The sequence below is a fragment of the Heptranchias perlo genome, chromosome 20, assembly GCF_035084215.1.
Source record: "Heptranchias perlo isolate sHepPer1 chromosome 20, sHepPer1.hap1, whole genome shotgun sequence".
NCBI lineage: Eukaryota > Metazoa > Chordata > Chondrichthyes > Hexanchiformes > Hexanchidae > Heptranchias > Heptranchias perlo.
The window spans coordinates 16,494,692-16,520,664 of NC_090344.1; the positions used below are offsets into that span (position 1 = coordinate 16,494,692).

General features: G+C 43.6%; 5 non-coding genes across 5 annotated transcripts; 4 read left to right on the forward strand and 1 right to left on the reverse strand.

Moving 5' to 3' along the window:
- The first annotated feature begins 774 nt into the window (after positions 1 to 774).
- trnaw-cca (transfer RNA tryptophan (anticodon CCA)) lies at positions 775 to 846 on the forward strand. Its single transcript has one exon. It is a non-coding gene; the product is annotated as a tRNA-Trp (tRNA).
- Positions 847 to 14,134: 13,288 nt separating this feature from the next.
- On the forward strand, positions 14,135 to 14,208 carry trnai-aau (transfer RNA isoleucine (anticodon AAU)). The gene has a single exon. It is a non-coding gene; the product is annotated as a tRNA-Ile (tRNA).
- A 526-nt stretch (positions 14,209 to 14,734) lies between these two features.
- Positions 14,735 to 14,824, reverse strand: trnap-ugg (transfer RNA proline (anticodon UGG)). The gene is given in 2 exon segments: positions 14,735 to 14,770; positions 14,789 to 14,824. It is a non-coding gene; the product is annotated as a tRNA-Pro (tRNA).
- A 1,867-nt stretch (positions 14,825 to 16,691) lies between these two features.
- On the forward strand, positions 16,692 to 16,765 carry trnai-aau (transfer RNA isoleucine (anticodon AAU)). The gene has a single exon. It is a non-coding gene; the product is annotated as a tRNA-Ile (tRNA).
- Positions 16,766 to 17,535: 770 nt separating this feature from the next.
- Positions 17,536 to 17,608, forward strand: trnak-cuu (transfer RNA lysine (anticodon CUU)). Its single transcript has one exon. It is a non-coding gene; the product is annotated as a tRNA-Lys (tRNA).
- Positions 17,609 to 25,973: the final 8,365 nt, after the last annotated feature.

Here is a 25,973-nt window from a genome sequence, read left to right on the forward strand (position 1 = left end):
CCACTGACACTTGCTCCAATTGGCCCGACTGATTCCCTTGAACCACGTCCAGCAATGCCTCCTTCCTCAGTGGGCCAGAAACGTACTGGTCGAGAAAGTTATCCTGAACACATTTCAAAAATTCCTCCCCTTCTTTGCGCCTTATATTATTGTTATCCCAGTCTATATTAGGATAATTGAAATCCCCCGTTATCACCACTCTATGGCTTTTGCACTTCTCTCTAATTTCCCTGCACATTTGCACCTCTATATCCGTCCCACTATCTGGTGGCCTATTGAATACACCAAGTAGTGTAATCTCACCTCTATTGTTCCTTAACTCGAACTCAGTACCCAGGAGAAATTCCCGAGTTCCTGGGCACTTTTTATTGAGCAGAATTTAGCAGCAAAATGTGTTTGTAGTGGGCAACCTGTAAAACAGAGCTCCAAGTATCGGTTTAAATGAAGTCCTGAACTGACAAAGGGGAGGGCAGATGAGGATTGAATTAAATCCCAATTAATTGAATCTAAGGTTTAAAGAAGTGAATCTGTCAGGAGCGGGATTCCTGATCCTGTGTGTGAGCTGAAACAGGATCGGTACCGTTCTGTCAAGAGAGAGCGGCAGGCGGCTCCCAGACAGGGCTCAGGCCGGGACCGGTAACTCACCACGGGCGGCGGCTGGATTGGAGAGCGGGGCTCTTGCGCTGTTGCTGCTGCTGCTTCCGCCTCTGAGAGTCCCTGTGGCGTTCAATACCGATCTCCCTCCCATGGATCCGGCTCAAAAGGTCCTGTGTGGACCTCGTGGCGCAACGGTAGCGCGTCTGACTCCAGATCAGAAGGATGCGTGTTCGAATCACGTCGGGGTCATAAACATTTTCACGGCGTTTCAGTGTCTCGCTGACTCTATTTCACAGCGGATGGTGTGTTCACTATTTGTAAAATAACAATTATCATGGAATCATACAATGGACCGTCCGACCCATCAATCCCGTACCTGCCTTTTGTAAGAGCAATCCAGTTCTTCCCATTCCCGGGCACTTTCCCCGTTGCTCTGCATTTTCCCCATCAAGTGTTCATCCATTCATTTTTAAAAGCCACGATTGAATCTGCTTCCACCACACTCACAGACAGCGCATCCCAGATTATAACTATTCACTGCTTTAAAAAGTTTTCCCTCATGTTGCCTTTGGTTCTTTTGCCAATCACCTCAATTCTGTGTCCTGTGGTTCCAGACCATTCCGCAAATTAGAAAAGCTCTTCTTTCTTTATTTCATCTGAACCCTTCATGATTTTGAACACTTCGATCAAATCTCCTCTGAATTTTCTCTGCTCGAAGGGGAACAACTCCAGCTCGCGGCAAATGCGGTCAATTCGTTCCAATTCATTTGAGCATTGAACAGACCTTGAAACAGTGACCATTGGACCCTGTTCCGAAGTTACTTATTGGTGCAGAATGCAAAACGTTCCTACATTGGCTGGGAATCGAGCCCGGGTCTCTCATATAGCAAGCGAGAATTCTACCCCTGAACCACCAATGCTCGGACCGAGAGTCCCTGCATGTGTCCATTTGGAATTCTGTCTGCACGAACATGGGGTTGACAGCTGCGATGGCCGAATGGTTGAAACGTTGGGCTCAAAATTCCAATTGGGGTTTTCCTGCGTAGGTTTGAATTCTGTTGGAAGCGCTACTGTTTAAAGATCTCTTCAATGCTCAAACAGATTAATTGTTGTTAATTAACCTTATTTACCTCTCTCCCAGCATGACAGATACAACAGCGTGGCCGATGCTTTCAATTGGATGTTAAAACTTCTCTTGCAAGATCCGGAGACGGAATCTGTAACTTAAATTCTGCTGGTTTGCTAAACCTGACATTTATACACCTTATTTTCTTTGCATTCATCCCTCTATATCTCCCTGTCTCTGGCTCTTCTCTCTCTGCGTTGTCCCCGATGGACTTCTCAGGTTTCCTTGAACGGCGAAGGCTGATGTAACCTGCAACACCAGCAGAGAAGGGTAAAGAAATAAAAGACTGAGACAGTAGGAAAAGTAAAGGTGCAAGCCAGCTGCTGCAGCCAATGCCTACACATCAATGTCTCTTCGCTCTCACAGTGAAACAAAACACTAATTTGATTGAAGTATACTTATGGTAGAGTGTATATTATCACAATGCCGAGAGGTTTACGTGTGAGCATTGGAGTTTGAGGATTCGAATTCTTGCTTGCAGTAATTCTATTCCTGTAAAACTAGCTCCTGAAGTGTAGGATGGAAAGTATCCTGGCTGAGCGGTCGGAGGCGCTGGTTTAAATTTCCAGTTAAATCCCACGATTTGTAAATAGATGAAAATCATAGTTTGCGTCTCCAAAACCGCAGCCTCCCTCCTGTAAACAAGTAATACTAAACATCTCATCTGCTATTGCAACAGCGTGGTCCGGAGGAACCACATGGCAATTCAAATAAGTTGATACATTTTCGAACATACCAATTGTACCTTCAACTCCGGTCGAAATGTTCACAAGCAAAAGGATTGTTTGATCTAGCTGAGACTCGAATTAACAACCTCGGCATTTCCCCAGAATCTACGGTATAAAAAGACCGCGCACTGACCGATTGCGCCGTTAGAGTCCCGTCACTCTGATCACCTGTCCCACTCTGCTAGAAAGAATCTTCAGGTGAGAGGTCCTCACCTGTGGAAACGTGTCCTGTCCCCGTGATGAAAATAATATCTGCACTTTCACTTTCAGCTACTTTCACATCCTCTGCTCCATCGCTCTACAATCGGGTTTTCTGTGAACAGGTCAAAATGAACATTGCCAAAAATTCTGTCAGTGGTGAAATTTGAACCCAGAAACACCCCAGACATTGGATCCACGCACCTTTGACCACCAGCTCAGGCTTCCATAAAACATGGCCACTGTTTAAAGGTCCGTTTAATGCTCACATAAATGAATTGGAACCAATTGACCGCATTTGCCGCGTGCTGGGATTGTTCCCTTAGAGCAGAGAAGGTTCAGAGGAGATTTGATAGAAGTTTTCAAAGTCATGAAGGGTTCAGATAAAATAAATAAAGAGAAGCTGTTCCCATTGGCGGAACTGTCGGGAGCCAGAGGACACAGATTTGAGGTGATTGGCAAAAGAACCAAAGGCGACATGAGGAAAAACTTTTTTACGCAGCGAATACTTATAATCTGGAATGCGCTTCCTGAAAGGGTGGTGGAAGCAGATTCAATCGTGGCTTTCAAAAAGGAATTTGATAAATACTTGAAGGGGAAAAAATGCAGGGCTACGAGGAAAGGGCCTAACTGAGTTGCTCTTACATAAAGCCGGCATGGGTTCGATAGGTAGAATGGCCTCCTTCTGTACTGTGTCCATTCTATGATTCCACAATAATTTTTATTTTACAAACAGTGAACAGCCCATCCCAAAAAGACGGCACCGCTATAAAACAGAGAGACATTTAACCGCCGTGGAAACGTGAATCGAACACGCATTTATCCGATATTGAAATCAGACGCGCAACCGTTGCGCCACGAGGCCCACAACCAATAGTTGGAGCCGTATCCATGAGAGGGAGATCAGTACCGACCGCCGCACGAACTCACAGAGGCGGAAGCAGCAACAGCAACAGCGCAGGAGCCCCGCTCTCTCATCCAGCCGCTGCCCGGTCCCGGCCTGAGCCCCGTCTGGGAGCCGCCTTCCGGTCTCTCTTCACTGAACGAGATCATTAAAGGCTCCTGCAGCGCTGTCTCGGCGAATAGCAACAGTTCAAAACCGCATTCCAGATGCGACAACAAAACCATCAGTTTTCTGCTGTTCGCCAGCTCCCGGAGTGAGAGAGGCTGCGACATCAGGATTTATGGAGGACCGAAGAGAGTGAAACTTTGTTTGGGCTTTAGTGGGAAATCCAGTGAAAGTGAATAAGAGCTCCTGGATTTGAACCAGTGAAATTGCCTGAGCGGGAATCAGATCCAAAGATCAACTGGCAACAGAGCCGTGCAGCCAATGTAAAATTTCGCTGTCACACAGCCGATCAGCCATCCTTCCAGAACACAATATCCGTCCATTCTCGCTTTCTTCTACAATATATGATATACAGCGATATCAGATTCAACACTTATTATTTCAAGTCAACAATATTATCCTTTCTTCACCAAATTCGTTTTGAATGTACGACTTGCATTATCATGAAACACTTTGCTGAATGAATTGCTCTGAAGCTCCATAAATGTGGAGATATTGGCTACGAACTCATCAGCTGCGTTTTAACTTTACTTTTCCTACCGTCTCAGCCAGCTGGTGTTGCTGGTTAGATCAGCTTTCACCATTCAAGGAAGCCTGAGAATTCTATCAATTGAATTATTTGGATAATACATTAAACGATTGAATTATTTGTATAATAAATTAAACCCTTTAATTTATTATATAATTACATTTTAAAATTTATTTATAACAATTAAACACGTGAATTATTTATATAATAAAATATACACTTGAATTATTTATATAATAAATAAACCAATTGAATTATTTCAATTATAAATTAAATTAATGAATTATTTTTATAATAAATGAAACTATTGAATTATTTATATAACAAACTATTGAGTTATTTTTATAATAAATTGAACATTTTAATTATTTTGATAATTAAACATTTGAAGTGTTTATATAAAAATAAACACTTGAATAAATTGTATAATAAATGAAACAGTTAAATTGTTTATACTGTAAATTAAACAATTGAATTATTTATACAATAAATTAAACACTTGTCTTTATATTATAAATTAAACAATTGAATTATTTATACATAAAATTAAAGGATTGAACTATTCATATAATAAATTAAACAATTGATTTAGTCATATGATAAATTAATCAATTGAATTATTTAGATAACCAATTAAGCTATTGAATTATTTATACAATAAATTAAACACAAATTATTATAAAAGAAATTAAACAATTGAATTTTGTATTAACAAATTAAAGACTTGTGTTCTTTATATAATAAATTAAACAGTTGATGATATAACAAATTTTAAAAATGAATTATTTATATGATACATTAAACATGAAGTATTTATGCAATCAATTAAACAATTTCATTATATAATACATTAAACAATTCCATTATTGATATATTAAGTTAAACTATTGAATTATTTATATAAGTTAAACAATTGAATTATTTCGATAATAAATTAAACACATGAATTATTATATAATATATTATACACATGAATAATGTATGTAAAAAATTAAACACTTGTCGACAAGAGACAGAGTCAGTGACGGATACAGAGATGCAAGGAAATAAACAAAGAGTATTAATGCCAGGTTCTGCAATCTAGCAGAATTTAAGTTGCTGATTGGGAGATAATCCTTCTCGTGTCTTGAAATCTTGAAAGAAAGCATTGGTCGCCCGCCACGGTGGAATGCCTCTCCTGCTTTGAAATAGGTAAACGCGGTCAATTAGCTCTAGTTTATTCATTTGGACATTGAACAGATCGTTAAACAGTAACTCACCGAGTAGAATTCAAACCGGGGCAAGAAAACCCGAGTGGGGTGTGAGTCTAACGTTTCAAACACGAGGCCATTGCAGCTGCACAAAGTAATTCTTGCACAGCTGTGGGTCAGACTGAGGAGGGGGATCACAGTACCTCCGCCAGACTGCATGTGCTTTCAAACAGGATTCCAAACGGACACATGCAGCAAATGGCCATGGGAGGATTGGTGGTATTGGCATTGAATTCTCGCCTGCTTATCAATGCGATGCACCAATGAGGAACACGGGATCAGGAGTCGGCCATCTCGCCCATCGAGTCTGTTCCGCAATTCAGTCCACAAAAAGCAGAACAAATCGAATCTGGCCAATTGCCGCACCATCAGTCTGCTCTCAATCATCAGCAAAGTGATGGAAGGTGTCGTGGACAGCGCTGTCAAGCGGCACGAAGTCACCAATAACCTGCTCACCGATGCTCAGTTTGGGTTCCACCAGGACAAACAGGCTCCAGATCTCATGACAGCCTTGGTCCTACCATGGACAAAAGAGCTGAATTCCAGAGGTGAGGTGAGAGTGACTGCCCTTGACAGCAAGGCAGCATTTGACCGAGTGTGACATCAAGAAGCCCGAGTAAATTTGAAGTCAATGGGAATCAGGGAGAAAACTCTCCAGTGGCTGGAGTCATACCGAGCACAAAGGAAGATGGTAGAGTTTGTTGGAGGCCAATCATCTCAGCCCCAGGACATTGCTGCAGGAGTTCCTCAGGGCAGTGTCCTAGGCCCAACCATCTTCAGCTGCTTCATCAATGACCTTCCCTCCATCATAACGTCAGAAATGGGGATGTTCGCTGATGATTGCACAGTGTTCATTTCCATTCGCAACCCCTCAGATAATGAAGCCGTCCGAGCCCGCATGCAGCAAGACCTGGACAACATCCAGGCTTGGGCTCATAAGTGGCAAGTAACATTCGCGCCAGACAAGTGCCAGTCAAGAGACTTTCTAACCACCTCGCCTTGACTTTCAACGACATTACCATCGCAGAATCACTCAAATCAACATCCTGGGGGTGACAACGGATCAGAAACTTAACTGGACCAACCACATAAATACTCTGGCGACAAGAGCAGGTCAGCGGCTGGGTATTCTGTGGCGAGTGAATCACCTCCTCATTCTCCAAAGTCTTTCCACCATCGACATGGCATAAATCAGGAAGGTGATGGAATAATCTCCACTTGCCTGGATGGGTACAGCTCCAACAACACTCAAGAAGCTCGACACCATCCAGGACAAAGCAGCCCGCTTGATTGGCACCCCATCCTCCACACTAAACATTCACTCCCTTCACCACCGGTGCACAGTGGCTGCAGTGTGTACCATCCACAGGATGCACTGCAGCAACTCGCCAAGGCTTCTTCAACAGCACCTCCCAAACCCACGACCTCTACCAACTAGAAGGAAAAGAGCAGCAGGCACATGGGAACAAAACCGGCTGCACGTTCCTCTGCAATTCACACCCCGTCCCGACTTGGAAATATATCGCCGTTCCCTCGTCGTCACTGGGTAAAAATCCTGGAACTCCTAACCTCACAGCACTGTGGGAGAACCTTCACCACACGGACTTCAGCAGTTGAAGAAGACGGCTCACGACCACATTCTCAAGGGCAGTTAGGGATGGACAATAAATGCTGGCCTTGCCAGCGACGCCCACATTCCATGAATATTTTAAAAATGTCTGACCTGTGACCTAACTCCCTATAACCGCCTCAGCCCCATATCTCTTCGTAACTTCGGTTAACAAAAACCTATCAATCTAAGATTTAAAATTAACAATTGAGGGAGCTTCACCTGCCGTTTGCTGAACCGTGTTCCAAACTTCTACCAACCTTTGCGTGTAGAAGTGTTTCCTAACTTTATTCCTGAAAGTCCTGGCTCTAATTTTTACGCTATGTTCCCTAATCCTAGACTGCCCAACCAGCGGAAATAGTTTCTCTCTATCTACCCCTTCAGTTCCCCTTAATATCTTGAAACTTCGATCAAATCACCCCTTAATCTTCTGAATTCTAGGGAATGCAACATAGGAACAGGAATAGGCCGTTCAGCCCCTCGTTCCTGCTCTGCCATTTGATAAGATCATGGCTGATCTGTGATCTAACTCCATATACCTGCCTATGGCCCATATCCCTTAATACCTTTGGTTGCCAAAAAGAATCTGTCTATCTCAGATTTAAATTTAGCAATTGAGCTAGTATTAATTGCCGTTCGCGGAAGAGAGTTCCAAACTTCTACAACCCTTTGTGTGTAGAAATGTTTTCTAATCTCACTCCTGAAAGGTCTGGCTCTAATTTTTAGACTGTGCCATCTACTCCTAGAATCCCCAATCAGTGGAAATAGTTTCTCTCTATCCACCCTATCTGTTCCCCTAATAACTTCGATCAGATCACCCCTTAACCTTCTAAACTGTAGAGAATGCAACCCCAATTTGTGTAATCTCTCCTCGTAACTTAAACCTTGAAGTCCGGGTATCATTCTAGTAAAGCTACGCTGCACTGCCTCCAAGGTCAATATGTCCTTCCGAAGGTGCGGTGCCCAAAACTGCACACAGTACTCCAGGTGTGGTCTAACCAGGGTTTTGTACGGCTCTGGCATAACTTCTGCCTCCTTGTACTCTAGTCCTCTAGTTATAAAGGCCAGCATTCCATTAGCCTTCTTGATTATTTTCTGCACCTGATCATGACACTTCAATGATCTATGTACCTGAACCCTTAAGTCCCTTTGGACATTCACTGTTTTTAACTTTTTACCATTTAGAAAGGACCCTGTTCTATCCTTTTTTGATCCAAATTGGATGACCTCACATTTGTCTACATTGAATTCCATTTGCCACAGTTTTGCCCATTCACCTAATCGATCAATATCGCTTTGTAATTTTATGTTTTCATCAACATTGCTTACAATGTTACCAATCTTTATGTCATCGGCAAACTTAGATATGAGACTTTCGATGCCTTCATCTAAGTCGTTAATGAATATTGTAAATAATTGAGGCCCTAAGACAGATCCCTGCGGGACTCCACTGGTCATATCCTGCCAATGTGAGTACCTACCCATCCCTACTCTCTGTCGCCTTTCGCTCAGCCAACTTTCTAACCAAGTCCGTACTTTTTCTTCGATTCCATGGGCTTCTATCTTCGCTAACAATCTCTGATGTGGGACCTTATCAAATGCCTTCTGGAAGTCCATATGAATAACATCCATTGACATTCCCTTGTCCACTACTTTAGTCACCTCTTCAAAAAATTCAATCAGCATTGTCAAGCACGACCTACCTTTCACAAATCCATGCTGGCTCTCTCTGATTAACTGTAAATTCTCGAGGTGTTCAGTCACCCTATCCTTAATTATAGACTCCAGCATTTTCCCCACAACAACCCTAGTTTGTGTAATCTCTCCTCATAATTTAGCGCTGGGAATCCAGATACCATTCTGGTAAATCTATGCTTCACTCCCTCCAAGGCCAATATATCACTCCTAAGGTGCTCAGAACTGATCACAGTACTCCAGGTTTGGCCGAACCAGGAACTTTGTACAACTGAAGCATGACTTCTAACCCCTTGTATTCTAACCCTCCAGATATAAAGGCCAACATTCTATTTGACTATTTGATTATTTCCTGTACCTGTCCATGACAGTTTAATGATGTATGTACATGGACCCCTAAGTCCCTTTGGACCTCAAGAGTTTCGAGCAATTCACCATTTGGAAAGTATTCTGATGTAACATTTTTAGGTCCAAAGTGGACGGCCTCACACGTGCCTACATTGAAATCCATTTGCCACAGTTTTGCCAATTCACTTAATCTAGTAATATCTCTCTGTAATCTCATTCTTCCATCTACACTGCTTACAATTCTGTCATCGGCAAACTTGGACATGTCATTCTCGATCCCGTCATCTAATATCAATCAGACCGGTCAAACTGGGGTAAATTCACATTCAGCTTCAATCTCCACATCATCTTGAGACATTTTATTTACTCCGTGTGTGTTGCGCCTTGGAAACTTCCACACTCTGTCCTCTGGAGCTCAAATATAATTCAATTCTAATAACTGCAAAGATATCAAAATCCAATTGGTGACTTCGAACACAGAAACAGTGACATAAAAGGGCTCGTCCGGGATTTGAACCCGGGACCTCTCGCATATTCACGAAGTTGAAACACCCGAAGCGAGAATCATACCACCGTCTTCAGCCGATTGGCCATCCTTTCAGACCTCTTCTGCCCATCCAATCTCGTTTTCTATTCCGATGTGCAGCAACATCAAGTTTTACACTAACTATTTCCAGTCACCAATATTAGTCTCTCTTTACCAAATTCGTTTCCAATGAACGACTTGTTTTATCAAATAAGACTTTTCAGAATTAGTTAATCTGAAGCAACATTGTCATCTGTCTCGGCATCGTCATAGAATATAAGTTACCATCAGTGTACTTCACTTATAACGCTGTTTTCTTTCACTGTGAGGGCGAAGAGACAAAAATGTGGAGACATCAGCTCCGAATTTATCAGCTGGGTTGCACCATTACATTTCCTACCGTCTCGGACTTTTTTTTCTTTAACTTTCCCTGCTGGTGTTGCAGGTTAGATCAGCCTTTACCGTTCCAGGAAGCCTGTGAAGTCCATCAGGGGACAACATAGAGACAAGAGACAAGGAGAGATAGAGAGATTCATCCAAATAAAGTCGCTTATAAATGGGTGGTTCTGCAAAGTAGCAGAATTTTAGTTGCAGATTGGGCAAGATTCTTTCTTGTGTATTTGAATTTTGCAAGAGTACATTGGGCACCCAATTAAAAGCGCCGGCCACGCTCGAGTATCTCTCATGCTCTGAGAGAGACAAATGAAGTGAGTTAGATCCAGTTCATTCATTTGAGCATTGAACGGATCTTTAAACAATAATTCAGCGAGCAGAAATTAAACCTGCGAAGGAAAACTCCATTTGATCTTGAATTTAACCCTTCAACCACTCGGCGATCGCAGCGGCACATGGCAGTACTTGCATGGCTGTGGATGCCACTTTAAACTGCCAGTTGCTTCAAGCGAAGCACGATAGACCGGCGTTGTCATGTAGCTTTCCCAGGAGCTTCATTTGATTCGGTGGGTCAAGTTTGGGAATTTGAACGATTTGCACCGGCAGCTTGTGGTAGTATATCACCTCATTTTCATTACCGATAATGAACCACTGCAGCCACTGCAGAATTCGGTGCCACCCACAGCCGATCGGCCATCCTTTCAGACCTCTTCGATCCATCCAATCACGTTTTCTATTCCGATGTAGAGAAATGTCGAGTTGCACACGAACTATTTCCTCCGTTCTCTTTCGCAAACATATCACTGAACAAAACGTCACAAGTCACTGAGGAAAAATAATTCAGTTCAAAATCATTAGCTTCCGAAGGACCTGCGAGGACAGACTGACCAAACCTGCGTTCAGTCGTGAAGCTTGTGGGTGTGTTGTGATCCGAAGGGACAGAGAAAGGCCTGCCACACAGAGCGAAGGCAGGAACTCAGAAATGTGGCCACAAATGGGCAGACAGTCAGTCACAGTCATTGATTCTGACACACGGCCCGGTAGTTGTTCTGTCAGTCGGGGAGCGAGGCCTGTAGCCAGCAAACAAAAAGCCTGGCCTGAGAATAAGGCCGAGACCCAATCAGACGGATAAACAGACAGACAGATAGACAGACAGACATTTGATTCAACGTCAAAACGCATCGTGATCGAATCACGTTGCGGTGAAATCATTTTCACAGTAGCTCAGGGTCCTGCCCACAGGTTTTATAGCGGGGCAGTGTTTTATGGATGGGCTGTTCATTGTTAGTAAAATAATATTGATCGGAATTTAATTTGTTACATTAAAGTGCTCTTTGTTTGTTAATTTTGATCAACATCCTCGACAGTATATACAGAAACAAGTAACAATGTTTAAGGGATGTGGTTTATTCAATATTCGTTGTAAAACCCTGTCAGCTGGTGTAAAAATAAACACAAACGACCCAACACGCGGGTAAACCCATAAAGCTAAGACGTGTACATGGCTGGTTCGCACAGTTGGTTCGAGCGTGGTGCAAATAACGCCAAGGTCGCGGGTTCGATCCCCGGACGGGCCATAAGGTTCCTATTGCAATATTTTGGTAACTTTTAAAAGTTTGGCAGACTTCAGAAACAAGCAAATCCACACAAAATGTCATGAGGTCAATTTTTTGGAGTAACATCCATCAATATGTTTTCTGATCTATCTTTTTGAGGTCCAAAGTGGACGGCCTCACACTTGCTTACGTTGAAATCCATTTGCCGCAGTTTTGCCCATTCACTTAATCCAGTAATATCTCTCTGTTATCTCATTTTTCCATCCACACTGCTTATCATTCTGTCTATCTTTGTGTCATCGGCAAACTTGGATATGTGGTTCTCGATCCCGTCATCTAATATCAATGAGACCGCCTAAATTGGGGTAAATTCACATTCAGCTTCAATCTCCACATCATCTTGAGACATTTTATTTACTCCGTGTGTGTTGCGCCTTGGAAACTTCTGCACTTTGTCCTCTGGAGCTCAAATATAATTCAATTCGAACAACTGCAAAGATGTCAGAATCCAATTGGTGACTTTTCACTAAAAAGCAGTGAGATAACAGGGCTCGTCCGGGATTTCAACCCGGGACCTCTCGCATATTCCATTAGAAAAACGCCCAAAGCGAGAATCATACCCCTAGACCAACGAGCCGCTTGCTAGAAAGCCCTGCAGCCGGTCTAAAATTTCACCATAGTCTTCAGCCGATCGGCTATCCTTTCCAACCGCTTCTGTCCACCCAATCTCGTTTTCTATTCCAAAATACAGCAATATCAAGTTGTACACGACCTATTTCCAGTCACCAATATTAGCCTCTCTTTACTAAATTCGTTTACAATGTACGACTTGTTTTTTCAAATAATTCTTTTCAGAATTAGTTAATCTGAAGCTGCATTGGCATCTGTCTCGGCATCGTCAGAGTATACAAGCTACCATGAGTATATTTTACTCACATTGCTGTTTTCTTTCACTGTGAGGGCGAAGAGACAAAAATGTGGAGACATTAGCTGCGAATTTATCAGCTGGGTTGCACCTTTACTTTTCCGACCGTCTCAGTCTATTTTTCCTTTACCTTTCCCTGCTGGTGTTGCAGGTTCGATCAGCCTTCACCGTTCCAGGAAGCCTGAGAAGTCCATCAGGGGACAACATAGAGACAAGAGACAAGGAGAGATAGAGAGATTCATCCAAATAAAGTCGCTTATAAATGGGTGGTTCTGCAAAGTAGCAGAATTTTAGTTGCAGATTGGGCAAGATTCTTTCTTGTGTATTTGAATTTTGCAAGAGTACATTGGACACCCAATTAAAAGCGCCGGCCACGCTCGAGTATCTCTCATGCTCTGAGAGAGATAAATGAAGTGAATTAGATCCAGTTCATTCATTTGAGCATTGAACGGATCTTTAAACAATAATTCAGCGAGCAGAAATCAAACCTGCGAAGGAAAACTCCATTTCATCTTGAATTTAACGTTTCAACCACTCGTCGATCGCAGCGGCACATGGCAGTACTTGCATGGCTGTAGATGCCACTTTAAACTGCCAGTTGCTTCAAACGATGCCCGATAGACCGGCGTTGTCTTGTAGCTTTCCCACGAGCTTCATTTGATTCGGTGGGTCAAGTTTGGGAAATTGAATGATTTGCACCGGCAGCTTGTGGTAGTATATTACCTCATTTTCATTACCGGTAATGAACCACTGCAGCCACTGCAGAATTCGGTGCCACCCACAGCCGATCGGCCATCCTTTCAGACCTCTTCTATCCATCCAATCACGTTTTCTATTCCGATGTAGAGAAATGTCGAGTTGCACACAAACTATGACCTCCGTTCTCTTTCGCAAACATATCACTGAACAAAACTTCACAAGTCACTCAGGAAAAATAATTCAGTTCAAAATCATTAGCTTCCGAAGGACCTGCGAGGACAGACTGACCAAACCTGCGTTCAGTCGTGCAGCTTGTGGGTGTGTTGTCATCCTAAGGGACAGAGACAGGCCTGCGACACAGAGCGAAGGCAGGAACTCAGAAATGTGGCCATAAATGGGCAGACAGTCAGTCACAGTCATTGATTCGGACACACGGCCCGGCAGTTGTTCAGTCAGTCGGGGAGCGAGCCCTGCAGCCAGCAAACAAAAAGCCTGGCCTGAGAATAAGGCAGAGACCCAATCGGACGGATAGACAGACAGACATCTGACTCAACGTCAAAACGCAGCGTGATCGAATCACGTTGAGGTGATATCATTTTCACAGCAGCTCAGGGTCCTGCCCACAGGTTTGAAAGCGGGGCAGTGTTTTATGGATGGGCTGTTCATTGTTGGTAAATAATATTGATCGGAATTTAATTTGTGACATTAAAGTGCTCTTTGTTTGTTAATTTTGATCTACATCCTCGACAGTATATACAGAAACAAGTAACAATGTTTAAGGGATGTGGTTTATTCAATATTCGTTGTAAAACCCTGTCAGCTGGTGTAAAAATAAACACAAACTACCCAACACGCGGGTAAGCCCATAAAGCTAAGATGTCTACATGGCCGGTTAGCTCAGTTGGTTAGAGCGTGGTGCTAATAAAGCCAAGGTCGCGGGTTCGATCCCCGTGCGGGCCATAAGGTTCCTATTGCAATATTTTGGTAACTTTTAAAAGTTTGGCAGACTTGAGAAACAAGCGAATCCACACAAAATGTCATGAGGTCAATTTTTTGGAGTAACATCCATTAATATGTTTTCTGATCTATCTTTTTGAGGTCCAAAGTGGACGGCCTCAAACTTGCTTACGTTGAAATCCATTTGCCACAGTTTTGCCCATTCACTTAATCTAGTAATATCTCTCTGTAATCTCATTCTTCCATCCACACTGCTTATAATTCTGTCTATCTTTGTGTCATCGGCAAACTTGGATATGTGGTTCTCGATCCCGTCATCTAATATCAATGAGACCGCCTAAATTGGGGTAAATTCACATTCAGCTTCAATCTCCACATCATCTTGAGACATTTTATTTACTCCCTGTGTGTTGCGCCTTGGAAACTTCTGCACTTTGTCCTCTGGAGCTCAAATATAATTCAATTCGAACAACTGCAAAGATGTCAGAATCCAATTGGTGACTTTTCACTAAAAAGCAGTGAGATAACAGGGCTCGTCCGGGATTTGAACCCGGGACCTCTCGCATATTCCATTAGAAAAACGCCCAAAGCGAGAATCATACCCCTAGACCAACGAGCCGCTTGCCAGAAAGCCCTGCAGCCGGTCTAAAATTTCACCATAGTCTTCAGCCGATCGGCTATCCTTTTCAACCGCTTCTGTCCACCCAATCTCGTTTTCTATTCCAAAATACAGCAATATCAAGTTGTACACGACCTATTTCCAGTCAACAATATTAGCCTCTCTTTACTAAATTCGTTTACAATGTACGACTTGTTTTTTCAAATAATACTTTTCAGAATTAGTTAATCTGAAGCTACATTGGCATCTGTCTCGGCATCGTCAGAGTATACAAGCTATCATAAGTATATTTTACTCACATTGCTGTTTTCTTTCACTGTGAGGGCGAAGAGACAAAAATGTGGAGACATTAGCTAAGAATTTATCAGCTGGGTTGCACCTTTACATTTCCGACCGTCTCAGACATTTTTTCCTTTACCTTTCCCTGCTGGTGTTGCAGGTGAGATCAGTCTTCACCGTTCCAGGAAGCCTGAGAAGTCCATCAGTAGACAACATAGAGACAAGGAGAGATAGAGAGATTCATGTAAATAAAGTCGCTTATAAATGGGTGGTTCTGCAAAGTAGCAGAATTTTAGTTGCAGATTGGGCAAGATTCTTTCTTGTGTATTTGAATTTTGCAAGAGTACATTGGGCACCCAATTAAAAGCGCCGGCCACGCTCGAGTATCTCTCATGCTCTGAGAGAGATAAATGAAGTGAATTAGATCCAGTTCATTCATTTGAGCATTGAACGGATCTTTAAACAATAATTCAGCGAGCAGAAATCAAACCTGCGAAGGAAAACTCCATTTGATATTGAATTTAACGCTTCAACCACTCGGCGCTCGCAGCGGCACATGGCAGTGCTTCCACGGCTGTCGATGCTACTTTAAACTGCCAGTTGCTTCAAACGATGCCCGATAGACCGGCGTTGTCTTGTCGCTTTCCCAGCAGCTTCATTTGATTCGGTGGGTCAAGTTTGGGAAATTGAATGATTTTCACCGGCAGCTTGTGGTAGTATATTACCTCATTTTCATTACCGGTAATGAACCACTGCAGCCACTGCAGAATTCGGTGCCACCCACAGCCGATCGGCCATCCTTTCAGACCTCTTCTATCCATCCAATCACGTTTTCTATTCCGATGTAGAGAAATGTCGAGTTGCACACTAACTATTTCCTCCGTTCTCTTTCGCAAACATATCACTGAACCAAACTTCACAAGTCACTCAGGAAAAATAATTCAGTTCAAAATCATTAGCTTCCGAAGGACCTGCGAGGACAGACTGACCAAACCTACGTTCAGTCGTGAAGCTTGTGGGTGTGTTGTGATGCTAAGGGACAGAGACAGGCCTGCGACACAGAGCGAAGGCAGGAACTCAGAAATGTGGCCATAAATGGGCAGACAGTCAGTCACAGTCATTGATTCGGACACACGGCCCGGCAGTTGTTCAGTCAGTCGGGGAGCGAGGCCTGCAGCCAGCAAACAAAAAGCCTGACCTGAGAATAAGGCCGAGACCCAATCAGACGGATAAACAGACAGACAGATAGACAGACAGACATCTGACTCAACGTCAAAACGCAGCGTGATCGAATCACGTTGCGGTGATATCATTTTCACAGTAGCTCAGGGTCCTGCCCACAGGTTTTATAGCGGGGCAGTGTTTTATGGATGGGCTGTTCATTGTTTGTAAAATAATATTGATCGGAATTTAATTTGTTACATTAAAGTGCTCTTTGTTTGTTAATTTTGATCTACATCCTCGACAATGTATACAGAAACAAGTAACAATGTTATCAACATTCGTCCAAAAACCATGTCAGCCGGTGTAAAAATAAACACAAACTACCCAACACGCGGGTTAGCCCATAAAGCTAAGATGTGTACATGGCCGTTTAGCTCAGTTGGTTAGAGCGTGGTGCTAATAACGCCAACGTCGCGGGTTCGATCCCCGAACTGGCCATAAGGTTCCTATTGCAATATTTCGGTAACTTTTAAAAGTTTGGCAGACTTCAGAAACAAGCGAATCCACACAAAATGTCATGAGGTTAATTTTTTGGAGTGACATCCATTAATATGTTTTCTGATCTATCTTTTTGAGGTCCAAAGTGGACGGCCTCAAACTTGCTTACGTTGAAATCCATTTGCCGCAGTTTTGCCCATTCACTTAATCGAGTAATTTCTCTCTGTGATCTCATTCTTCCATCTGCACTGCTTATAATTCTGTCTATCTTTGTGTCATCTCTCTCTATGTTGGCGGAATCCATAATGAGGGGTTTTAATCTTGAAATTGGAGACAGACCAATCAGGCAAGAAATCAGGAATTACTTTCGCAAACAAAATACGGCCGAAAGCTGGAACTCTCTCGGCCAAAAGGATGTGGATTGTGGCTCAATTCAAATTTTCAAGACTGATATTGATAGATCATTTCTCGGTTTGGGTTCCAAGGGATTTGTGTCCAAGGCGGGGAAGGAGAGTTGAGTTGCAGATCACGTCATGATCGAATTGAATGGCACAGCAGGAAGAGGGGCTGAATGGCCCTCTCCTGTTCCGATGTTCCTTTTCAGCTCAGCGTGGTGCTGAATGACGTGCAAAAGGCATCAGACTGACTCCAGAATGAAAATCAGGTGCACAGAAGGAGAAACCCTGAGATTGCAGAACGAACTGAACCCCTGCAGCAAAGCCAACAGCTGTCTCTCTACAATAATAGAATGGGAAAAATTTTAGCAACCAGCCCGGCTAGCTCAGTCGGTAGAGCATGAGACTCTTAATCTCAGGGTCGTGGGTTCGAGCCCCACGTTGGGCGATTTGTGTTCTATTTTTCACAATGGGTAATAAAATTTTCAAATTGCAACCTCTTTTCTCGAGTTCATGAAATCCAGTTAAAAAACAGACACAACACTGAGCTGTGTGAAATGAAACCTTGAGCGTTGCCAAATATCCAGTCCCTCCCGATTCTACCTTCTCATTCCCTCCAGATGGGACACGGCAGATTATCGGTTCAATCGGCTTCATTTATTGCTGTTATCAAAAATGTTGAATGTTCGAAATTGTAATATTTAGAAGATGATATCTCTGGATCCATTCGCCTCTCTGATACATCCTGAGCCCCCCTTACCCTCTTTGATTCTCGCTGAGCTCCTTAACTTCTCTGATACACTCTGTCTCTGACCTCAGAGAGTCCATGATCATCTTTGAACCTTGTCAGCGTTCTTTACCTTCTCTCATACCCACTGAGTGCCCCTTACACAGATCTGCCCTGAGCCCCCTTACACTCTCTCAGACTCGCCAGTCCATCCCCTCTCTCAGTTCTTAATGTACTCTCCGATGCCCTCTGACAGTCCCTTCCCTTCTCTGAGCCCCCTGACACTTTCTGATGACATCTGACTATCCCTTCCCCGCTCTGAGATCCCCTTGCACTCTCTGATACCCTCTGACAGTCCCTTCCCCTCTCTGAGATCCCCTTGCCCCGATGGATCGCCACTAAGAAGCCATTAGGCTCCCTGATACATTCTCAGAAACCATTACCCTCCCTGATATCCAAGTGCGATGTAATTTTACAGGTGGATCGACCGGTCTGTGTTCAGGATGAGATCCAGAATTTGTTCGGTCGCTGCTACTTCGGACTCTCGGAATCTGAGAGCTCTATCGGCGATCGGTACCGATCTGCTGCTATAAACTGGGTGTGGGTGTATGAGCGCGCTGTTGCTTTATAAACCGAATGAGTTTATATATGAGAGCGATGTTTGTATGTGAACTGTGGGTGTAAAAATATGAGTGCGATGTTTATATATGAACTGTGGGTGAGTATATATGAATGCGATGTTTATATGTGAACTGTGAGTGAGTATAAATGAGCCACAGCAATGTGGTTGATTCTTAATTGCCCTCTGAAAAGGCCTAGCAAGCCACTCAGTTGTAAAATCTCGCTAATAAAAGTCATAATAAGAATAAAACCGGACGGACCACCCGGCATCTGACCACTAGGCACCGGACACGACAAAGGCAAACCAAGCCCAGTCGACCCTGCAAAGTCCTCCTCACTAACATCTGGGGACTTGTGCCAAAATTGGGAGAGCTGTCCCACTGACTTGTCAAGCAACAGCCTGACATAGCCATACTTACAGAATCATACCTTTCAGCCAACGTCCAAGATTCTTCCATCACCATCCCTGTGCATGTCCTGTCCCACCGGCAGGACAGACCGACCAGAGGTGGCGGTGCAGTGATATACAGTCAGGAGGGAGTGGCCCTGGGAGTCCTCAACATTGACTCTGGACCCCATGAAATCTCATGGCATCAGGTCAAACAAGTGCAAGAAAAGCTCCTGCAGATTACCACCAACCGCCCTCCCTCAGCTGATGTATCAATCCTCCTACATGTTGAACACCACTTGGGGGAAGCACTGAGGGTAGCAAGGGCACAGGATGTACTCTAGATGGAGGACTTCAATGTCCATCACCAAGAGTGGCTCGGTCGTATCACTGCTGACTGAGCTGGCCGAGGCCCGAAGGACATAACTGCCAGACTGGAACTGCGGCAGATGGTGAGAGAACCAACACGAGGGAAAAAGTTACTTGACCTCGTCGTCACCAATCTACCTGTCGCAAATGCATCTGTCCATGACAGTATTGGTAGGAGTGACCACCGCACCGTCCTCGTGGAGACGAAGTCCCGTCTTCGCACTGAGGATACCATCCAACGTGTTGTGTGGCACTATCAGCGCGCTAAATGGGATAGATTCAGAACAGATCTAGCAGCTCAAAACTGGGCATCCGTGAGGTGCTGTGGGCCATCAGTAGCGGCAGAATTCTATTCCAGGATAATCTTTAATATCTTGACACTGCATATTCCTCACTCTTCCATTCATAAACAAGCCAGGGGATCAACCCTGGTTCAATGTGGAGTGCATAAGATCATGCCAGGTACAGCGTCAGGCGTACCGAAAAATTTGGTGACTACCTGGTGAAGCTACAACTCAGGACTACATGCATGTTAAACAGCGGAAGCAACATGCTATGGACAGAGCTAAGCGAATCCAGAACCAACGGATCGGATCAAAGCTCTGCAGTCCTGTCACATCCAGTCGTGAATGGTGGTGGAAAATTAAACAACTAACGGGAGGAGGAGGCTCTGTAAACATCCCCATCCTCAATGTTGGCGGAGTCCAGCACGTGAGTGCAAAAGACAAGGCTGAAGCGTTTGCAACCATCTTCAGGAAGAAGTGCCGGATGAATGATCATTCTCGGCCTCCTCCCGATATCTCCACCATCACAGAAGCCAGTCTTCGGCCAATTCGAATCACTCCACGTGATAACAAGAAACGGCTGGGTGCACTGGATACAGCAAAGGCTATGGGCCCCGACAACATCCCGGCTGTCGTGCTGAAGGCTTGTGCTCCAGAACGAGCTGCGCCTCTAGCCAAAATATTCCAGTACAGCGACAACACTGGCATCCACCCGACAACGAGGAAAATTGCTCAGGTATGTCCTGCCCTCAATAAGCAGGACAAATCCAATCCGGCCATTTACCGGCCATCAGTATACTCTCAATCATCAGCAAAGTGATGGAAGGTGTCGTCGACAGTGCTGTCAAGCGGCACTTACTCACCAATAACCTGCTCACCGATGCTCTGTTTGTGTTCAGCCAGGTCCACTCGGCTCCAGACCTCATTACAGCGTTGGTCCAAACATGGACAAAAGAGCTGAATTCCAGAGGCGAGGTGAGAGTGACTGCCCTTGATATCAAGGCAGCATTTGACCGAATGTGGCACCAAGGAGCTCCAGTAAAATTGAAGTCAATGGGAATCAGGGGAAAAACTCTCCAGTGGCTGGAGTCATACTTAGCACAAAGGAAGATGGTAGTGGTTGTTGGAGGCCAAACATCTCAGCCCCAGGACATTGCTGCAGGAGTTCCTCATGGCAGTGTCCTAGGCCCAACTATCTTCAGCTGCTTCATCAATGACCGTCCCTCCATCATAAGGTCAGAAATGGGGTTGTTTGCTGATGATTGCAAAGTGTTCAGTTCCATTCGCAACCCCTCAAATAATGAAGCAATCCCAGCCCGTATGCAGCAAGGCCTGGACAACATCCAGGCTTGGGCTCATAAGTGGCAAGTAACATTCGCACCAGACACGTGCCTGGCAATGACCATCTCCAGCAAGAGACAGTCCAACCACCTCCCCTTGACATTCAACGGCATTATCATTACCGAATCCCCCACCATCAACATCCTGGGGATCACCATTGACCAGAAACTTAACTGGACCAGCCATATAAATATTGTGGCTGCAAGACCAGGTCAGAGGCTGGGTATTCCGCGGCGAGTGACTCACCTGCTGACCCCCCAAAGACTTTCACCTATCTACAAGTCACAAGTCAGGAGTGTGATGGAATACTCTCCACTTGCCTGGATGAGTGCAGCTCCAACAACACTTAAGAAGCTCGACACCATCCAGGACAAAGCAGCCCGCTTGATTGGCACCCCATCCACCACCCTAAACATTCACTTCCTTCACCACCGGCGCACAGTGGCTGCAGTGTTTACCATCCACAGGATGCACTGCAGCAACTCGCCAAGGCTTCTTAGACAGCACCTCCCAAACCCGCGACCTCTACAACCTAGAAGGACAAGAGCAGCAGGCACATGGGAACACCACCACCTACACGTTCCCCGCCAAGCCATACACCATCCCGTCTTGGAAATATATCATCATTCCTTCATCGTCGCTGGGTCAAAATCCTGGAACTCCCTTCCTCACAGCACTGTGGGAGAAGCTTCACCGCACGGACTGCAGCAGTTCTGGAAGGCGGCTCACCACCACCTTCTCAAGCGCAATTAGGGATGGGCAATAAATGCTGGCCTCGCCAGGGACGCCCACATCCCACGCACCAATAAAAAATAGCGATGTTTATATCTAAGCTGTGGGTGAGTATTAATGAATGCGATATTTATATATGAACTCTGGGTGCTTATATATGGGTGCGATGTTTATATATGAACTGTGGGTATGCATATATGAGTGCGATGTTTATATATGGACTGTCGATTTGTATATGTGGGTGCGATGTTTATATATGAACTGTGGGTGAGTATCTCTGAGTGCGATGTTTATATATGAACTGTGGGTGTGTATTTATGAGTACGATGTTTATGTATGAACTGTGGGTGAGTATCTCTGAGTGCGATGTTTATATATGAACTGTGGGTGTGTATTTATGAGTACGATGTTTATATATGAACTGTGGGTGAGTATCTCTGAGTGCGATGTTTATATATGAACTGTGGGTGTGTATTTATGAGTACGATGTTTATATATGAACTGTGGATGTGTATATATGCGTGAGATGTTTATGGACAGTCGATTTGTATATGTGGGTGCGATGTTTATATATCAACTGTGGGTGTGTATGCAGGAGTGCGATGTTTGTATATGAACTCTGGGTGTGTATATATGAGTGTGATGTTTATATATGAACTATGGATGTATATATATGAGTGCAGTATTGACATATGAACTGTGGGTGTGTATATATATGTTCGATGTTTATATATATGAATTGTGGGTGTGTGTATGTGAGTGCGTTGTTTATATCTTGAACTGTGGATGTGTATATATGAGTGCGGTGTTTATATCTTGAACAGTGGATGTGTATATATGAGTGCGGTGTTTATCTATGGACTGTGGTTGGTTATATATGAGTGTGATGTTTATATATGAAGTGCGGTAATGAACAGCAAGGCGTCTTTGGGGTTATATTTTCTTGCAAGACAATGGCGAAAAGTTGCATTTGCTTTTGTGTCCATATGGCTCAGTCGGGGTTGCATTAAACTGAAAATTTAAAGGTCTTTGGTTCAATCCAGTTTTTGGTTATTTAATTTCTTCTTCTTTGCGGCGATTCTCGCATTTATTTGCAGTGAAATTTTATCCCAGCCACTGAAGGATTGGGGATTGAGTTTATTTCTCAAACTGGGTGATAAAAGGTTCAAAATGCAACCTCTTATCTCTAGTTCATGATATCCAGTTATACAAACACACAACACTGAGCTGTGTGAACGGAAACCGTGAATGTTGCCAAATATCCACTCCCTCCCGAATCTACCTTCCCATTCCCTCCACATGGGGCACGGCAGATTATCGGTTCAATCGGCTTCATTTTTTGCTGTTATTAAATGCGTTGATGTTTAGAAAATGTAATATTTAGAAGATGACAACTCTGGATCAATTTGCCTCCCTGATACCGACTGAACACAACCCCCACCCCCTTGCCCTCTTCGATTCTCCCTGAGCTCCTTATCTTCTCCGATATCCTCAGAGAATCCATTATCCTCCTTGAACCTTTTCAGCACCCTTTATGTTCTCTGATGCCCGCTAAATGCCCCTTATCCACCCATACACCCTGAGCCTTCTTATACTCGCTGATACCCTCTGACACTCATTTGCCCACCCTGTGACCCACTTACACTCTCTAATATCCTCTCATAGTCCCTTCCCCTCTCTGGGTTCCCCTTGCCCCACCGGATCTCCACTAAGAAGCAATTAGACCCCCTTGTTCCTTCTCAGAAGCCATTACCCTCCCTCATACACAAGTGCGATGCAATTTCACAGGTGGATCTACCTGCCTGTGTTGACGATGGGATCCAGAGTTTGTTCGGCTCCTGGTGCTTCCGCCTCTGCCACTTCGAGAGCTCTAGCGGCGGTGGGAACCGATCTCCCTCCTATAAACTCAGTGTGTAAGTTTTAGTGCGCTGCTGTTTCCTAAACTGTGGGAGTGTCTATATGAGTGCGATGTTTAAATATGAACTGTGGTTGTGTATATATATTTGTGATGTTTAAATATGCATTGTGGGTAAGTATATACGAGTGTGATGTTTAAATATGAACTGCTGGTGCGTATATATGAGTGCGATGTTTATATATGAACTGTGAGTGTGTATATATGAGTGCAATGTTTATATCTGAGCTGTGTGTATGTATATATGAATGTGCCTTTTAGATATGAACTGTGGGTGTGTATATATGACTGTGATGTTTACATATGAAATGTGGGTGCGTACTTCTTTGTCCGATGTTTATATATGAACTGTGGCTATTTATATATGAGTGCGATGTTTACTTATGAACTGTGGGTGTGTATTTTTGAGTGCGATGTTTACTTATGAACTGTGGGTGTGTATATATGAGTGTGATGCTTATATATGAACTGTGGGTGTGTATTTATAAGCGCGATGTTTATATATGAGCTGTGGGTATGTATATATGAGTGTGTTGTTTATATATGAACTGTGTGTGTGTATATTTGAATGTGATGCTTATATATGTACTGTGGGTGTGTATTTATAAGTGCGATATTTATATATGAACTGTGTGTGTGCATATATGAGTGCGATGTTTATATATGAACTGTGGGTGTATCTATATGAGTGCGATGTTTATATATGAACTGTGGGTGTATCTATATGAGTGCAATGTTTATGGATGATCTGATGGTGTGTACATCTGAGTGTGATGTTTATATATGAACTGTGGGTGTGCATATATGTGTTTTCTTTGTATATGATCTGTGGGTGTGTAGATATAAGTGTGATATTTATCCATGAACTCTCTGTGTGTATATATAAGTGCGATGTTTATATATGAACTGTGGGTGTGTATATATGCGTGTGATGTTTATACATGAACTGCTTGTGTGTATACATGAGAGCGATATTTATCTATGAAGTGCGGTAATGAACAGGAGGGGCATGGCCTCGCGGGTTTATATTTTCTTGCAAGTCAATGAAGAAAAGTTGTATTTGCTTTGGTGTCCCAATAGCTCAGTCGGGATTGCATTGGACTGAAAATTTAAAGGTCTTTGGTTCAATCCCGTGTTTGGCAGTTTTTGGTTGTTTAGTTTCTTCATCTTTGGGTCGATTCTGACATTTATTTACAGTGAAATTTTATTCCCGCCACTGAAGGATTGGGGATTGAATAGAGAGACATGAAGGATGGGAAATATTTCTATCGTCTTTTTTTGTTTTTTATTTCTCTGTTACCTTCTGCCTTTTTCTCTTGGTTTTGTCTCTCTCGGCGCCGGGTGACTATTTGATTTGATGCATTTGTTCTGAACTGATCCGTTTTCCACATCTCGGGGCGGTCAGACCCGCTCTGTCTCTCTGTTGTTGCTGATGATCATTAACGGGAACAGGCCGCGAGTTAAACGTTCATCTGCAAACCGGAGAAAGAAAAAGAAAAAAGAAAGACGTGTTTCTCCGGCCCAGGGGTAAAGTTACAATGGATGTTATTCAATAAAATTGTCCCGTGAATTTGTCTGTGGATCTGTTTGTAAAGCTTGGATTTTAAAATTACGAAAACCCAAAACAAAGCCCCTTATTAGCCCAGACAGGAATCAAACCCGCGATCACGAACTTATGGCATGTATTAATCTGGCAAGCTGACCAGCCGTTACTAACATCTCATTGAAAAATTCAAACCTTTTTTGTACCTTTTCTAGTTTGAAGTGATTTCTGTGGAAGGACCCCTACATTTCTCTGCTCCTCCACAGTTCCGAGCTTATCAGCATTTGGAAAATACTCTGATTCATATTTCTTAGATTTAAAGTGGATGACCTCGCTCTCACTCACATTGAACTCTGTTTGCCACAGTTTTGCCCACTCACTGAATCTATCATTTCCCACTTTTCAACTTCCTCCTTCTATCCACATCACTCACTGCTCCACCAGAAGGCCGCGTGTTCAAATCCCGCCGGGGTAACCGTTACTTTTCGAGCTGATCGGATTCTGGATCGTTACCGGGATGAATATTGTATCTGCTTTTTCTCAATAAACAGAACCTTGCTCTAAAGTCTGCTTCCCTAGTTCCCAAATTTCAGGAAGGCGCCTCATTTTGCCCTCGACTTTTGATCTTGAACTGCGGATGGAACTTTTGCAAAGAGGGAGAAATCCCCAAATCACACCATGTGAATCACAAACGCTTTGGGAAGAAGTTCAGTGCAAACACTTAGCAATTTAAAGGCACCTCAATGACCTGCACTTTCTTTGAATGAGTTTTGTTCGCCTTTGCATTCGACGGTAAAATCGCTCCCGGTTTTCATCTCAATGAACCAGAGTGTGACCGCTTTGTATCTGTCAGCGTGTAATTGACGAGGTTGGGGTAAGCACGGGTCGTTTTC